The sequence below is a fragment of the Rattus norvegicus genome, chromosome 19 (assembly GCF_036323735.1).
Source record: "Rattus norvegicus strain BN/NHsdMcwi chromosome 19, GRCr8, whole genome shotgun sequence".
Lineage (NCBI taxonomy): Eukaryota > Metazoa > Chordata > Mammalia > Rodentia > Muridae > Rattus > Rattus norvegicus.
Window position 1 is genome coordinate 60,306,928 of NC_086037.1, and position 13,732 is coordinate 60,320,659.

The 13,732-nt window shown below is 44.5% G+C and overlaps 1 protein-coding gene across 4 annotated transcripts in view; it reads right to left on the reverse strand.

The window, feature by feature from the left end:
* Maf (MAF bZIP transcription factor) overlaps positions 1–13,732 on the reverse strand; it is a 362,946-nt gene that overhangs the window by 47,728 nt on the left and 301,486 nt on the right. The window lies entirely within an intron of this gene.

Genomic DNA, 13,732 nt, shown 5'->3' on the forward strand with positions numbered 1-13,732 from the left:
ACACACACACACACACACACACACACACACACACACACACACTCTCCATTGGTAAAATAAATAAGATACTACTTTTTAAACATTAAATGGCTAAATGTATAGCAGTTGCAAATGGACAGAATTTATTCCTGAGTATCAGAAACCTATGCATCCATCAGCACCCCCTTGTGAAGTATCGTGTTATGTTCATCTGGGTCTTGCTTTCCTGCATTTGGACATAGAAATGACTGAGCTTTTAAACTCTTATGTCGTCAGTCAACTGGGTCCCTAATCTTGACCCATCAGTTCAGTGGCTCTAAGGGAAACAGGTTGTCAATGTGTCTAGAATAAACAGTTTCATAAAGGAACTAGATTATCAGAGACATGGAGTATCCAAAAGAGGCCAGAGGACTGTCTTTGGTAACAATGAGTTGGGGGTGGAGAGCAGAGAGAAGGGGAGATTGCAGGGGGAAAATGTACTAGGGTTGTACCTAAAGAAAAAATGCATGTGTAACATCTAGATCTTCCCTCACCTATGACGCTGAACTTTTTATTGTATATAATAATTATCTTTGCAATTTTATATGCTACCCCAAAGACTGAATGAAAATAAACAAAAAAGAAACTTGAAGACCCAATTAAAGAAAAAAAACAGCAAAAAGAATTAAGTGTCCAGATGGCTAACCAATAACTGGCCCAATTTGAGACCTATTCTGTAGGTAAACACCAATCCCTGATATTGTTAATGATACTCTGTTATGCTACAGACGAGAGTTTAGTATGGCTGTCCTTTGAGAGGCTCTACCTAGCAGCTGACTCAAACAGATGCAGACACCCACAGCCAAACAGTGGATGGAGCTTGGGGACTCTTATGGAAGAGTTGAGGAAGGATTTTGGGGCCCAAAGGGGATAAGAACTCCACAGGAAGTGTAACAGAGTCAACTAGCCTGAACCCTTCCAGATCTCAGAATCTGAACCACCAATCAAAGAGCATGGGCTGGATCCTGCACATCTGCTACATATATGGATCCTAAATAACTGGAGCAGGAGCAATCCCAAAAGCTGTTGCCTGTCTGTAGGATGTGTTCTTCTAGCTGGGTTGCCTTGTCTGGCCTCAGTGGGAGAGGATGAGCCTAGCCTCACAGAGACTTGATGAACCATGGTGGGGAGACACCCATGGGGGCCTCCACCCTCTCAGAGGAGGATGGGGGATGGGGAAAGGATTGGAGAAGGGGACAGTGAATGGCATGTGAATGAATTTTAAAAAAAGAATTAACTATTCAAGTATTGAACAAATTCTTTACCTTGGAATATTAAGGACAATGTGATTGGGTATACTTAGCAGGGTTCTCTAGAGGAATGGAATTGATAGAATGAATATATTTATTTATCTAATTGTCTATTTGCCATCTATTATTCTCTGTATCTGTCTCTCCCTGTCTCCCTGTCTCCCTGTCTCCCTGTCTCCCTGTCTCCCTGTCTCCCTGTCTCTCTCTCTCTCTCTCTCTCTCTCTCTCTCTCTCTCTCTCTCTCTCTCTCTCTCTCTCTCTCTCTTTGAGCGGCTTATAGGCCATGCTGTAGCTAGTCCAACAATGGCTCTCTACAAGCAGAAGGTCCAAAATTCCAGTAGTTGTAGAGTCCACAAGGCTGGATGTCTCAGTCTTCACTATACACTGGAAGCCTGAAGAAGTAGGTTCCAATGCCAGAGAAGGAATGAACTTGCCAGCGCAAGAACAAGAAGGCAAAGACCGATGGCTTTTTTCTTCCATGTCCTTTAAAATATAAAGCCACCGCCAGGTGTGGCTCAGATTAAAGGTGCATCTTTGCACCTTTAAAGGTCAGCATTGAAGGTGGGTCTTCTAATTTCAAGCAATTTAACTCAGAAATATTTCTCATAGGTATACCAAGACTCTTGGATTTTAGTCAGTTCCAGATGTAGTCAAGTTGACAACCAAGGACAGCCATCACAGTTGGGAGTAGACAGAATAAATTCATTTATGTATTAGGTCCTGAAAGAAATATCTATTATGAAACTACTATCAAAATCAGGAGATAGTTGGCATGACACTGAATCAGATTTGGTCCCTGCTTTGGTGAGACTGGTGCAAGCTAGCGAGGCTTATAAGGGTGTTGTTGAGAGGAAATAGAAATATCCACAGGAAATTGCCAGGATGACACATTTTTTTTTGTTTCGGAAGAGGGGCACTTTTCTGGATTAGAGTACAGGGAAAGCATCTGGTGGCCCTCAATGGATGTGATTACTACACGTGTGATTCAAAATGATCGGTCATAAGACTGTCTGTATAACTACAATGTGAATCCCCCTGAAATCGGAAGACACTGCAACTTACTGCATAGACGATATGGGTCAGTAGATCCCCTGAATCTTAGGAGCTTAAGGACGAAAGATTTATTTCACTCAATTATAGGCAATAACACATGGATCTGAGGATTCTGTTTAAGAAGATTCAAGTGGCCAAGCAGTTGCCATTATTTTAAGTGTGAAGGGTCACTAACTAGATCCACCATGACGATGGTGGAGATCAAGCTGGAATTGACAATAAGATATCCGAGCCTAGGTATGGTCATATTGTTCTTAGACATGACAGAGTGGCCAGAAAAGGAGGTACCGTATAAGGTCTGAGTTCTCTAGAGGTGTGAGAGGTGGTTGGGAGGTGAATGGAGTAAGAAGTGTCCAAAAAGAGACTAAGAGATATTTCCTTTGCATGTTGCTTCTAATTTGTTCTCAGTGAGCCAAGTACCAAGGGTGACAATCCCCATAGAGATACGAGGACAGCTCAGCATGTGACCAATCAGCCAGTTGGATGGGGGAAGATGGGAGACACTGGTGTCTCTGCGCTACAATGTGGAGGTGATGGGAATTTCCTTAAACTTGTTGAGACTCTGCTTTTACTCCCATCAAATGGGATTAAAGGACCCATCCCTCCATCTGTGCTGTGTTGAGATGGAAGGAGGAAGATTCCTATGGGAGGAGCCTAGGTGTCTGAAGGTGTGGAAATAAGTCCAAGAGTACACTGGTCTGGAGTGACAGTAAGGGTATTACTTGCCCATTTTTGGGAACTTCCAGTGTGGGCAGGGTCGCTCTCCAGCTTCGGAGAATTTCTAAATGGTGCCTTCATTACCAATCATGCTCTTCTGATGGCACCAAGCCACGAAGTTCTCTCTTTGAGGAGAATTGGGTCTCTTAACTCTCACCTGACATCCTGACTATTTTGATCCAGATGATAAATCCCAATGGAAACATAGTGGCCACTAGTGGATTCATCGGGCATTGATCACTCTTTTGAGGTCCATGGAGTGTGGGCATGAGCTGCTCCGGCAGTGGCAGAAGTCCCTTACTCTGTGAATTATGGGTTCCTTCTCCATGTCAGGAGGAAAAGGTGGCCTCCTGGGCTTGGAATTAAAGCCTAAGCTTAGGAGGAACTTTGCACTGATCTAGAATCTTTCATTGTCTACTGCATAATTCTGCACTTTTCATGTCCCCCTCAGCCTCAAACGTATCATTTGTGGAGTGGGAAAAACAGCAAGGGCACCAACCCCACAAGATAATTCTGGAAGCAAAAACATCTAGATGATATATAAAGACGATTCTGCAAGGGCCAGAAGTAACTCATATCAGCAAGTAGCCAGCACCTTGTCTGCATAGATGCTGTAGGATCAAAATATGATAAGCATAAAGATGTTTCAGTTAAAGAAGAGAGAACAATATGGCGGGTGAACCAGCATACCTGGGTTAATTACATGACCTGTACTATTGGGTGAAGGAAAGCAAGCTACACAAAAGCGTTGGCAATAGGGAGCCCAGTGGCATGAATTTCCATGGATTTCAAAGGAGATACAGTAGGAGAAATGAATCCCCAATGTGTTGTAAGCCTCTGAGATAGTCTCTCTTTCTCCCTACCCCACCTCCAAACACAAAAACATCATTAGACTCTAGGATGGAGTTCTTCCTTTATTTGCTTGGGTGAATGTCACCCTTCTACCTCTTTCTCTTCCTAATAAATAAGAGCTAAGACGTCTCAGAACTGTGATACTTAAGGAGATAAAAAGCCCTGGAAGCATTTGGTTGATATATCGTTTTCCTATATTTTGTCTTTCTCTTGCCCAGATCTTTATGGAAAGTCTCTACTTTCCTTTCATTGTAGAGCCTGACACTATTTTGGATTCTTAGTCTCAAGTGCCTATAGTAACTGCTCACTGGCTGAGCTGTCCAAGGGGTGGCCTGTAGCAGTACCCAATTAATGCTACTCAAATTGATCCCAGTGGTTGCACTATCCATCCCAATGTTCTGGGTTCCCAAATGAAATATGTGTGCCTGCACACGCAGCCTTTATATTTTGATAAGCCTAGACCACTCAATGGCTGGGCCACTTCTTAACCTCCTTGTGACTAATCCACCCCCTTCTATATTCCTGAATTATTACTTGCTAAAATTTATATGCAATCTTTGCTGCCCTAGACCCAGATGAGGAGCCCTCTTGGGCTTTGATTTCCTACAGGTCATTTATGCTCTCTGTCCTGTACATCTCAGGCATGGTGTCTTGGTTTTTCTTCTCCTGGCTTGGTGGATCTCTCCCTTTCTTCCTCGGTCTCTTGTCTGGGAATCCTGAAAATCATACCTGTCTCTCTGCCCAGCCATTAGCCACTGACAACTTTATTTACCAATCAAAACCAACTCCGGGCAGGGTTCCCTCAGTGTCTTACAGGCAGACGTGCTGATTCTTATATAATTTTGATGACCCAGATTAACGTAATGCCAACATTAGATAAAACCTTACAGCATAGATTCAGAACTCACAATGGAAAGGCAGACAGGGACAGGACTGGGGTCTGTCTGGTGATGGGATGGCTTCTAACAGCAGTGTCTAATGATTCTTAGAACCTGAGGGAGTCTTGACTCTTCCTTATCTCATTGTCTATACTCAATTATTCAAACTTGATTTCGTTCTGTCTTGCAGTTGGGTTGCTATGGCAGAGAGCTCCTTTGAGGGACCCCTGGCAGTTCTCATGGGGAGTCTCACTTCCTATCTGTTTCTCCCTTCATCATAAGTGGCAATGAAATAGGAGATGAGGGGGTGGGGCTGAACCCAGATACCACCCCAAATGAGCCAATAGCCTACTTTGGTTCCTAGTCTCTTCTTTTTTTCTCCCCCTCCTCAATCTAAGATCAAGTTGTGAAGAAATGACAGCCTGAGGTTCTGCACCCCCACCCCCATGTAGAAATAAGGTCATGGGGGGAGAATATGGCCATTTTGAAACCCCAGTGAACTTCGGGGCTAAAATGGAATGAGACTCACTCTAGTTTTGCCTCATCTTCCTTCTCTGTGGCCTGTGACTTGAACGCTGGGGGATGTCCCTGCCTCTCAGACTTCCTTTCATGCAAATTGCCCCCGTAGGGTGTGGGGCAACCACATAAGAAGGGAAGTGGAGGGATGTGACCACCTCAGACCTCCATGGACCCAGTTTCTATTTTGTAAGGCAACCTCTGAAGAAGTTCTGCTCAGGCTGATGGTTGCGCCAAGGGCTTGCTGTAGTACCGTCTTAAATCCAGAAACAAAACTTGAGAGATAAGCCCCCAACCTCATCAATTTTCGTTAGTGGAAAATACGAAGTTCCAAGGGGCTTGTGGATTTCTACAACCCACCACGTACGTACACAGGACTTCAAGTTTCTAGGCCACATCTCTCTAGTATTGTAAACTCTTTGGAGACTCAAAAACCACTGAATATGGAGACCAGGGAATAATTGAGCAGTCGGGATAGAAAGATTTGAGGAAGTCCTTGACAAGAACTCTTCCTGAGCCACCTCACACTGTGAGCCCTTGAGGGCTACCAGGAACTTGTGTTGATTGGAGTTAGAAAGAAAGGGTCTTGAGCTCAAGTAGTACCAAGTAAGGCCTTCTAGCCAGGAGATCTGCTCAGAACAGAGAAGAAAGTACTGAACAAAACCAGAACAAAAGAGGAGATATACATTCTGAGTCTTAAAGCCTTGGGGAAACCAGTACCCATGTGAGGGTCTTAGTTTCCTTTTCCAAAGAGGAGGCTGGGAATTTAGCATCACTCTTGCCAGTCTTGTATAGGCAAGCCCCAGAGGGAAGGCTTTTACTAAAGTCCTTCTGTTGTGTCAGGTGGGCATTGGCTTCTTCTGGGCATAATTCTAAATTTAGATGCAAGAGCTCCACAGTTCAACCAGCTCTCACGAACCCAATGTATTGGTGATGGAGGAAAAGGAAACACAAAAGAAGTTCTCACTGGCTTGGAAGGAGACCTTCTGCTATTCATTATTGACCCTAAAGACTTGGAACGTTCTAGATCAGTCCCACTCCTAGCAGTTCATTCTACCCCTTCCCCTCCCTCTGCCTCCAAACACACTCACACACTGGGATGGGAGCTAGATAGTGAAGGGAAATCCTATCAGAGCCCCAGGTCCTTGCTTCTCCACTTAGAAATATGGGAGTAGAGACATCAGAAGACCTATAGTCTCGATTGCAATGGTTTCATATTTCTATGACACATTCCCGCGGGTCTTTAAATCTCAGAGTATATAAGCAAGGTACTCTGATGCAACAGAAGTGTCCAGTCCCTGAGCTATAAACTATGAAAAGTAACTTGCCTTCTCCTCACAGTCTTTTGCTCTCCCTAACTAGGTAGATGTCAGCAGTGGTCACAGCCTACAATAACTACAGCATTAAAATGATATTCAATTGTGGGTTTTCTTACTCACGCATTGGTCTGCTGATATTGATGAAAATGTATCATTAATATTGGTAAAGGATCATCAATAAATATACATCGGGCTGGTTAAGGTCAGTAAGTTATTCTCAAGCATGCACCTGAAGCTGATGGGACGTCTCTGGGGTCTTGCTTGAGACAGATACCCAGCAGTTTTCTCTCTTAAGCCAGCAGGACAGTTTTCTTTCATACTGTCCATAGTAGGATTAGGAAGCTTTTAGTGAGAGGCCAGAGAAAAAGACGGCTAGCCAAAGAACTTCCTCTGTTTGGTAGGCAAGTTCCAGGAAGACGACCAGGTTGTCACCATCATCTGTAGAATGGAGACACTGACTATGAGGCAAAATAAGGGTCCATATGGGATGTAAAATCAAAGAGAGATTATTCTGCCTTTCAGCAGCCCAAAACAAGTCTTTTCAGTCAAACAAGGGTGGCCTGTTCTCCCAGATAGGGAACACGTGTGAGCCAGTGTTGGAGCGGGTGTTTAATGGGGGTAAAAAAAAAAAAACCCTTTTGAGTGAGTGGCAGGCAGGGCCCCACAGGGGCGTCTCTGATGACAGATGTTCATCTTGATGTGGCCTGTGGGGCTCTTCTGAACTCACCGGGGACAGAGGCGTTGAGCAGCACAGTGTGCGTTTATAGGTGTTTCTCTACAGCGTACACCAGGCGGGAAGCAGAAAAGCCCAAACCACTTCAAGTGGATTCCGATTCTAAAAGGCGCCACATGAAACGGGGCAGAAATCTAAGTCCCCTCAAGTCCCAGCCCAAGAGTAACAGACAGAGAATGGGAGTGTCAGGAAGCTCCCTGCAACTCCCTGAGTGTGCATTCCCATTGCTGACTGCTTCAGTGGAGGGAGGTGCTTATCACACCACTTCGATAAGGACCAGACCACAGCCCTGTTACAAGTAGGACATTTGTCACCTGTGACCACCACGTAGCCTCACCCACCATAGAACTTCCGGAGTTTGGGGTAGACATGGGAAGGTTGTAGTGTCAGGGGAGCCCCACATACACGAAAACCTGTGGCTTGGAGTTAAATCATTCACTCAATCACACACTACTTTACCTCTTAATCGGTCATCTGTTTATATCTTTCTTAATTTGTGTGTGTGTGTGTGTGTGTGTGTGTGTGTGTGTGTGTGTGTGTGTATGACAAAGTCTTTCATAACCCAGGCTGGTTTTTGCTTGCTGTCTCCCTCTAATTCCCTTCTTTTGGCCCTGCTGTTTATTGGCCAACTCCTGACATTGACTTCCTGCCAATGTCTGATCAGAGGCTCTGAGCTTTGGTTATTTCAGGCCCCTCTTTCCTCCTGAGTTTCATGTAACCCAAAATGTTTCAAAGGCCTAAATCAACAAACATAAATGTAAGAAATACGACAGATTTTTAAACATCAGTCTTCTGGATTTCCCGGCAGTAAAATGTGTAAATTCACTCCAAGTAGGAACTCTTGTATGCTGGTGGTGTTTTGTGGAGGGATACATTTAATCAGACATTCAGATCCTCAATTCCTCCTCTCAACTCCTTGGGAACTTGCTACTGTCCTAACCCCTGCTGGGGTACAACGCAACCTATTGGCTCCTGCAAAGACCCCAGCATCTATCCACACGGTGCTGGGAGAGACAAGAGTCCTCCCAACCTTCTTACAGCAGCGTGGAACTCTGTCTCTCAGTCTTCCCTGGTGACTATTGCTGGGAAAACCAACCAGAATGCATTAGGTGGCCCAAAAGTACATCTTAGTACTTTATAATGCGCGTGCATGCATGCATGCGTGTGTGTGCTTGTGTGTGTATGTGTGTATGCCTATGTGTGTGTGTGTGCACACACGCGTGTAAGTGTATATCTGTGTCTGTAGAGTATGTCCATGCATTCCTGTATAGGTGGAGGCCAAACATTTATATCAATTCTTCATCTCACTTGTTTGAGATGGGAATTTTCACTGAACCTGATGCTCACCCTGGACTGGCCTCTGAGCACTGGTGACCCAGGTGATTCAGCTCTTCCTGTGCTAGAGCAAGAGCCACCATATCCAGATTTTCACATGGATTTGGGGAACCCAAATTGAGTTCTTGATGCTAGTGCGACAGGCATTTTGCCCTCTGGGCCATCTTCTCAGTCCTGCTTTATATTTTTGGATGTTGCCTCTAGTGGATTGGTTATGGATACAAGTGTGTTGCCCCACATCTCTCCTTCTAGTCTCTCTCTCTCTCTCTCCCTCTCTCCCTCTCCCTCCTCTCCTCCCTTCACTCTGCTTCTTCCTTCTTTCTCCTTTGAGATTTTATCACACGAGCCCTTCAGTAGACTTGAGTTCTTCATGAGACTCTCTTGAACAATCTAGACTGGGTTACCCCACTGCCAAGCCTGGCTTCTCTCTCTCTCTGCCTTTTTGACTTGGGAGATACAACCAATGAACCCAGGCTGATTTTTACATTTCTGTCTTCTATAGGAAAACAAAGGGTGGGAGAGAAGAACCATGGTGAAGAGTCGACACACAGGCCAGTTTGGAAACCCTGTCTTGGTTAAAAAATAAATTTGAACTGGACCACAGCCTACCCCCAAGCCACTTGTGGAATGTCTGTGCCAGCTTGCAAGTCCCATCATCTGTGTGCATTTAGGGGCTTTTTATATAGCAGGTCCTTGACCCTTTGGACTAATCTAAATGAATGTTTGAAGCAGGCCTCCTTGGGATTTGGGGGCCTGACCACAGATTCGTCATCTGAGAAAGCCAGACTATGAAAGGAGCTAATGTTTACCCACTGTTCCTGGGCCGCCATTTCTCCGTCTTTCCGTCTCTTGAAATATTTCCCTGGGGAGAAGTCTACATTACACAAGCTGGAGGAAGCTTGGGAAAGCATCAAAAAGCACAAATGTGTGTGTACTTGTAAAAGAATCTTTGACAAAATCTGGATGGAACCCAAACCAGCCAATGTTGGGTATGTCCAAGTGGAGGGCATGATCGGTAACAGACCAATTCCTGACTTGCCTATCTATTCCACCAGAGGGATCTGCTCTGTGGTCCCAATCTGGAGCCCCGTGGAAGGAGGGTTATTAAGGTAGTGACAGCAACACTTCAGTAGAAAAGAGTAAAGCTTCTTAATATTGTCCTAGGATCTCCTTGATAAGTGAGTGCAGACAGGGGAGCTCAAAAACAACGGGTATTTATTCTTTCACACTTCTGATGCCAGATATCTGAACACAAGGAGATTCAAGTAGAGGACCCATCTTTGCCTTTTCCTCAGTACAGTGGTGGCCAGAAATCCTCGGAAGACTTTGGCTTCCAGCTGCATCATTATTTTGTTAAATCCCACGTGTCATTTCACACTTCACAACCAGAACCAGCGCTATTTTTCTTGTCTCCGCTAATACAGAAGGAAAGAGGAGGTACCTGTACCTTCTAGGGGGTTAAACGGTGCTGGTTCTAGAAACTATACAGACACGACAGACAAAATCAATTGGTCTTTGCTGTGTGACCAGTTGGGAGCGATCTTACACCTCTATACCGACGTGTCTCCATCTGTGAAACTGAAGGTGACATTTTTTTTATTTGACAGAAGCGCATAAACGTGACCATTACTTAATTCAACAGTTAGGAGACAGCCTAGATAAGGCATTCTGGCCTACCGGATGCGCTGTTGGTGTGGTAAGAGGGAAAGAACACTTGTGAATCACCTTGGAGTGGAATTTACTAAGAATACAGTCCAGAGGCCTGGCCCAGGAAAAGCGAATTTTCATGTTGTTCTTGAATGTGGATTGGGCTTGTATACCTTGTGGCACTGCAGCTCCAAGCTAAAAATCATCCCTTTTCCATTCATAGGGAAAAGAGAGGGTTAATTAGAAGCAGAAAGAGAGCTCTCCTGATACTGCCCACTTCTGGGTTCAGAGGCAGATGTGAGAAATGAGGGAACCAGCTGATAGGCAGTCTCAGTCCAGAGGCCAGGTGTAGCCGTGCCTCTCATGAGAGCAGAAAACACTTGGACCTCCTTTAGGTAGACTTGTGATCCTTTTTTATTTCCCTGAAACTAAACACCTTGTGTTCAAGATGGTGGGTTTAGGGAAAAAAAAGAAGAAGAAGAAGAATGCTACCTTCCTAGAGGAAGCAAAATCTTTGTGCTTTGTGGAGGAGAGAGGAAAAGAAATAAATAAAACTTTCTAAGACTTCCCTCTCTCAGAGCCTCTACCTTGGGTTTCTGTCAACTCCTTCTTTCCCCTAAGCACCTTAGTACAGTCTTCTGTTCAGAAAAGAGACACCTGACTTTTAAACTCCTTTGGAAGTATGGGGGCTCCTGCAACTGTGCTCTTTCCTTAAGCAAGGCAGGGGATGGCTTGGGGAATCTGTGGACAGAAGGAACTCAACATTTCAAAAGCCAAGCTTTGCTCTCTCTGTCATATATGCACTAAGGAAACTCTCTGAACTCCCCAAAAGGAGGCATTGCTGCCTGTGGGACAGAGGATGACCTCTGTCCTGTCTTCCATTTGCCCTGAAATGTCTGCCATTAGCAACTTTAGGTCTTAGGATCAGCTCTTTGTAAGGGACTCTAGCTCTCTTGCCTGGAAATGAGGCTACAAGAAGCAGCAAGCTGAGGCAGGTAGAATCTGAAATTTGGGATCCTGTTCCAGACTCCAGAAATGTGTGTATGTAGGATACAGCATGCTTTTATTTTTCAGGGGTATATGCTGAAATTTTGGAATACATTTGATATTTAATTCTTACTTGTAACTTGCTCTCTGAGGTACTAATGAGGTATTAATGTATTTTCTTTGTATTTGGGGGGACAGGGTCATTCTATGTAGATGAGGCTGACCTCCAATGTGTAGCCATTCTCTTACACCTGTCTCCTAAGTGGACATGAGGGGAGTGTGCCACCACGTCTAGTCTGGTTATAGCAGCCTCTTAGAGAGAGGAGCCACCTCTCTCTAAGTATGAAGAAATCGGTAGAATGAAGGACTGCTTTTTCTCACTCTCCTTGAGCATACCCTTCCATCCATAGGCAGGGTCCTGTGTACCTTTTTTTTTTCTTTTGGCTATATTTCTGTGTCTCCTTGAGTCCCACTATCCTCCGGAGAGATTCAAAATGAAAGCAATGGCCATCTCCGGTAGGAGGCAATGGGCTCATCATCTCAAAGTGGCTCCTTCTCTGGAGAGAAACATGCATGGAGATCAGTATGTCTGCTATGAACACATTCTAGGGATTTGCTTTTTGAGTAGCTGGTACAGGGGCCAGACGCAATGCAGGTAGCTAGAACCTTCCTTAGGTGTAGGGCATGGGAGAGGAGCATCCTTTAAAGGAACGCTCTAGAGTAGCTCAGAATAAGTTCTCAGATGTGAGTCTGGAAGCCAGGTCAGGCAGGTTCTGTCTCCCCTCGCCCCAAGCACAGCATGTTTGGTATTGGCCACCCTCACAACATCTCTGACATTAGCATCCTGTGGCTACCTCAGCCTCTCTGTTCTTAGACTCTGGTCATTTTTGCACCCCGAAGCCCTGTGAGGAGCTGCCTTTTGTTGAGCAGAGCATGAAACAACCTAGGGGAATTCCAACTCATTGTTCATGCGAACGTCACCTAAATCATACTGGTTTGGAAAATATTATAAACAAAAAGGCTCGCTCAGGATGCTGTCAGGGGCCCCAGGGGTGGTCAAAGACTTGGCTGTGAAGCATGGGTTTTGTAGACTCTGCCCTCCTTCCACCATTGGGTAGTTCTTCTGAAGATGATGTGGTACTGCCAGTTAGTGAGGTCACAAGGAGGACCCTGAACATGCTTCAAGATGCTCCGTTAACACACAGTGATTTCTCAAGGCTTTCATTGATAAGGGGAAAAATTACACTGAAGAAAATCCAGAAAAGATTAAGCTAGCTGACTAGGCATGTACGACCTTCCACACTATAAATGGTGGAAGTCACTCCATAAATTATGTTTTACATTTGTTTTCATATTGCATGCCTTAAGTTTTTGTTAGGACAATTTTATATGTAGATATTGTTGTATTTTGTTTGCATTCACCTCCTATCAGCTCCGTGTGTGTGTGTGTGTGTGTGTGTGTGTGTGTGTGTGTGTGTGTCTGTGTATGTGTCTGTGTGTGTGTACAAACACATATGGATATATTACATATATCCTAAGATAGCAAGATAGATAGATGGATAGATAGATAGATAGATAGATAGATGGATGGATGGATGGATAGATAGATAGATAGATAGATAGATAGATAGATAGATAGATAGATAGATAGACTCTTATACTGGATTCTCTTACGAGGCAAACTACCATGACTTTCATGAATTCAGCTAGGCCTGTTCAAAAAAGAAAAAAAATCTGAGCTGTACTTATTGATGATTGATGGATGCCCCTCTTAGAAGGAGGGGCTTGAGAAAGTCTTGAGACCCTCTTCTGAATATCCTGGCAGCCCTCCCAGCCAACTTTATGCAATTCTTCCCTAATTGCACGCAATCTTCTGGAGAAGCTATGGGATAGAGGCCAGGAGGAATCAAGGAAGGCTGCTCCATTGACACAGCTGTGAGGAAGCCGTGCTGGATGCAGACCTTCCAGGGAGAATGCTCTAGGTCACCCACACTTCTCCCCATCTAGCATCCCCATACTCTGTAAGGAGCCCTGATAAACTCATTCTCCATTGTGACCTTTGATGGAATGGAAATCTGGTTTGTTATTGGAACCTTGTGAGAAACATGAGGTACCTGTCTTTCTTTTCCATTTCTTGCACTCCCCTCCCCTTGTTCTTAGCCCCCTTCTTCTCTCTGAAGAGTCTTCCTGTTCTTTTATTTAAGCCTAGATTCCAAGTGTGAGAAATAAAAAGCTAATATTTGTCTTTCTGAGTCTGGCTCTAAGTAGGATTTTTCTAAGCAGCCTTGTTTTTGAGTCTTCCTAGAGAAAAGGACTGTAGCAGCCTCAGAGGGTCAAGAGGACTCTGCAGTCTAGGTTTATAAGAATTGCAAATCAAAGTAAGAAATGATTAACAACAACAATTTTGAAAAATATGTTTACAACAGC